Source organism: Sphaeramia orbicularis, chromosome 18 (assembly GCF_902148855.1).
Source record: "Sphaeramia orbicularis chromosome 18, fSphaOr1.1, whole genome shotgun sequence".
NCBI classification, from domain to species: Eukaryota; Metazoa; Chordata; class Actinopteri; order Kurtiformes; family Apogonidae; genus Sphaeramia; species Sphaeramia orbicularis.
Genome location: NC_043974.1, coordinates 10,184,858 through 10,189,231, shown reverse-complemented (window position 1 = coordinate 10,189,231; position 4,374 = coordinate 10,184,858). Strand labels below are relative to the sequence as shown.

Sequence of the window (4,374 nt, the reverse complement as noted above, 5' to 3'; positions counted from 1 at the left end):
GACTCACACTCACAATCCCTAAATGAGACTGCTCGTCTAATGATAAACATATTGTGACAGAGTTCCTTTTTCCTGGGTTCAGTTAGAAATAATGAACTAGTCGGTCTGTGATAAAAAGCAGACGCTCGACAGGTGTTTTGTTTGATGCATGTGTTTGATACAGTAAATACACGACAAACAAATGGTACAAATGATGGCAAAGGCAGCACGGGGACGCAGGGTTTTTATGTCGTTGTGCGGCTTTGGCTGTTTTATCGCATTGATGTTTTATTCAGCGTTCGTTACCGTGGATGTTCCTTAACACTCCATCTGCATTCACCGTCAGATAAGAGGTTCTGCAGACCACACACACACACACACACACACACACACACACACACACACACACACTAGAGACAAGTGACTGGGATGACTTGCAGAACTTCTGTGCTCAGTGTAAACTCTTCTCCTCCACTCTCAGCTGCTCTGATCGCTTCATTTTCCAGCCAAGAAATGAAAACACTTCCAAAGAAACCATGACAACAGCTCAACAGAACCCACTGCAGCATCTGCACCAAGAGAAGGAGAAGGAGCAGGCACGTTACAGGCCTCTGCTCTCCTCGTTTCTCCTCATTTGTCCTCGTTTCTCTTCGTTTCTCCTCCCCTCCCCTCGTTTCTCCTCTTCTCATTTCTCCTCATTTCTCTTCGTTTCTCCTCTCCTCATTTCTCCTCGTTTCTCCTCATTTCTCCTTATTTCTCCTCTCCTCACTTCTCCTCCCCTCCCCTCGTTTCTCCTCTCCTCATTTCTCCTCATTTCTCTTCGTTTCTCCTCTCCTCATTTCTCCTCGTTTCTCCTCATTTCTCCTTATTTCTCCTCTCCTCACTTCTCCTCCCCTCCCCTCCTCTTGTTTCTCCTCTTCTCATTTCTCCACATTTCTCTTCGTTTCTCCTCTCCTCATTTCTCCTCGTTTCTCCTTTTTTCTCTTCTCCTCGCTTCTCCTCCCCTCCCCTCCCCTCCCCTCATTTCTCCTCATTTCTCTTCGTTTCTCCTCTCCTGATGTCTCCTCACCTCATTTCTCCTCATTTCTCCTTATTTCTCCTCTCCTCGCTTCTCCTCCCCTCCCCTCCTCTCGTTTCTCCTCCTCTCCTCTCCTCTCCTCTCCTCTCCTCATTTCTCCTTCTTTCTCCTCTTCTCTCCTCATTTCTCCTCTCCTTTCTCCTTTCCTTATTTCTCCTTCTTTCTCCTCATTTCTCCTTCTCTCTCCTCTTCTCTCCTCTCCTCATTTCTCCTTGTTTCTCCTCTCCTCTCCTCTCATTTCTCCTTCTTTCTCCTCATTTCTCCTTCTTTCTCCTCTTCTCTCCTCGTTTCTCCTCTCCTTCTTTCTCCTTTCCTTATTTCTCCTTCTTTCTCCTCATTTCTCCTTCTCTCTCCTCTCCTCTCCTCTCCTCTCCTCATTTCTCCTTGTTTCTCCTCTCCTCTCCTCTCCTTATTTCTCCTCTCCTTGCTTCTCCTCCCTCGCCTCCCCTCCTCTTCGTTTCCTCTCCTCCTCTCCTCTCCTCTCCTCTCCTCTCCTCATTTCTCCTTCTTTCTCCTCTTCTCTCCTCATTTCTCCTCTCCTTTCTCCTTTCCTTATTTCCCTTCTTTCTCCTCATTTCTCTCTCCTCTCTCTCCTTCTCTCTCCTCCTCATTTCCCTTGTTTCTCCTCTCTCCTCCTCTCATTTCTCTCTTTCTCCTCATTTCTCCTTCTTTCTCCTCTTCTCTCCTCGTTTCTCCTCTCCTTCTTTCTCCTTTCCTTATTTCTCCTTCTTTCTCCTCATTTCTCCTTCTCTCTCCTCTCCTCTCCTCTCCTCATTTCTCCTTGTTTCTCCTCTCCTCTCCTCTCCTCTCCTTATTTCTCCTCTCCTTGCTTCTCCTCCCCTCCCCTCCTCTCGTTTCTCCTCCCCTCCCCTCCTCTCGTTTCTCCTCCTCTCCTCTCCTCTCCTCTCCTCTCCTCTCCTCTCCTCTGCTCTCCTCTCCTCTCCTCATTTCTCCTTCTTTCTCCTCTTCTCTCCTCATTTCTCCTCTCCTTTCTCCTTTCCTTATTTCTCCTTCTTTCTCCTCATTTCTCCTTCTCTCTCCTCTTCTCTCCTCTCCTCATTTCTCCTTGTTTCTCCTCTCCTCTCATTTCTCCTTCTTTCTCCTCATTTCTCCTTCTTTCTCCTCTTCTCTCCTCGTTTCTCCTCTCCTTCTTTCTCCTTTCCTTATTTCTCCTTCTTTCTCCTCATTTCTCCTTCTCTCTCCTCTCCTCTCCTCTCCTCATTTCTCCTTGTTTCTCCTCTCCTCTCCTCTCCTTATTTCTCCTCTCCTTGCTTCTCCTCCCCTCCCCTCCTCTCATTTCTCCTCCTCTCCTCTCCTCTCCTCTCCTCTCCTCTCCTCATTTCTCCTTCTTTCTCCTCTTCTCTCCTCATTTCTCCTCTCCTTTCTCCTTTCCTTATTTCTCCTTCTTTCTCCTCATTTCTCCTTCTCTCTCCTCTTCTCTCCTCTCCTCATTTCTCCTTGTTTCTCCTCTCCTTCCTCTCATTTCTCCTTCTTTCTCCTCATTTCTCCTTCTTTCTCCTCTTCTCTCCTCGTTTCTTCTCTCTCCTTCTTTCTCCTTTCCTTATTTCTCCTTCTTTCTCCTCATTTCTCCTTCTCTCTCCTCTCCTCTCCTCTCCTCATTTCTCCTTGTTTCTCCTCTCCTCTCCTTATTTCTCCTCTCCTTGCTTCTCCTCCCCTCTCTCCTCTCTTTTCTCCTCCTCTCCTCTCCTCTCCTCTCCTCTCCTCTCCTCTCCTCTCCTCTCCTCTCCTCTCCTCTCCTCATTTCTCCTTCTTTCTCCTTATCTCTCCTCGTTTCTCCTCTCCTTTCTCCTTTCCTTATTTCTCCTTCTTTCTCCTCATTTCTCCTTCTCTCTCCTCTTCTCCTCCTCTCCTCATTTCTCCTTGTTTCTCCTCTCCTCTCCTCTCATTTCTCCTTCTTTCTCCTCATTTCTCCTTCTTTCTCCTCTTCTCTCCTCGTTTCTCCTCTCCTTCTTTCTCCTTTCCTTATTTCTCCTTCTTTCTCCTCATTTCTCCTTCTCTCTCCTCTCCTCTCCTCTCCTCATTTCTCCTTGTTTCTCCTCTCCTCTCCTCTCCTTGTCCCCCCCCCCCCCCCCCCCCCCCATCATAATTATGATCATTTTGCACAATGGCTCCTCACCCAAGAGCATCAACAAATACAGACATCAAAGGAGGAGAAGTGAGAGCAGGGAGGGGAGATGAGGGCGATGGAGACTTTAGGATGGAGGAAGGGTTTGGAGAGGGGAAAAGGAGGCCAGGAGGAGGCGATAGTCTGCGCGTGGGGGGTTGGGCTTTAAAAGAAGCTGGAACTGGAGTCAAATTTAAAACCATCCACCTCAGTCTGGTGTGAGCGACGTAAACAAACGCATGTTCTTTCATTTTGATGACATTAAACAAAACAAAGCATCTTTTAAAATGCGATTTGCGCACAGCTGTGAGCCTGTTTCTGCTTTTTTACATTTCTATATTTTTTAGTCTGTGCTTTGTTTTGCGGAGCATTTGCTGATGCCTTTGTTCGCTGACATTTGGCTTACAACCAAGCATGGAGCTGTTGTCGGGCCTGCAGAGCAGAGCCACGGTAATCCTGATTCAGAATAAAACATTAGCTCTGTTTCACTGTGTTGGCTTACGTTCCTGTTTTTAGAGCCGTGTGATCACTAAATGTCAGTCGGCTCTGCTCATATTTTACTCATTTATTACATTACACTGTAAAAAAAAAAAAAAAAAAAGTTAAAAAAAAAACCATATTATTCCGGCAGCAGGGGTGCTGAAAAAATACTGTTCATAACATTGTAGAAATTGTTCTTAATTTAGTTCCAAACTCCAACATTTTAACAATATTATGATTATTACCAAATGTTTGTGTAACATTGTGTGTAATGCATATGTATAAATGATAAACAGAGGCCTAATATTGTTAAAATTGCACTTATTTCTCTTGCAAAATTTCAGTTTTTTTGTGAAAGGATAGTTTGTAAATGTAAATATTTTCATCATTTAATGGGGGTGGGGGGGGGGGGGGGGTTGTTTGTTTTCCATTCTTTGTTTGTTTGGAAAAGCAAGTTAAACAAAACTTCAATATCCACACAACAAATTTGAAAGAAGAAGCTAATCCAAGATTTTTAGTGGAATATAGAACAAATAAAATAAATAAAGAAAAGTGGGCTAGAGAAGAGGGCTTACTCTGCTACTTGATCAACAAGATAAAATACGTTAAGGTGTGTATGTACTGAAGGCACTGTAAAAAAATAAAAATAAAACAAAAACAGGTAAAAATACAGGATTATACCAGCAGCTGGGGTGCCAAAAAAATACTGTTA

General features: G+C 44.8%; 1 pseudogene; it reads right to left on the bottom strand.

Annotated features, from left to right (window-relative positions):
* Nucleotides 1-1,109: 1,109 nt before the first annotated feature.
* LOC115438961 (trichohyalin-like) lies at nucleotides 1,110-2,933 on the bottom strand (annotated as a pseudogene).
* Between the last annotated feature and the right edge of the window lie 1,441 nt (nucleotides 2,934-4,374).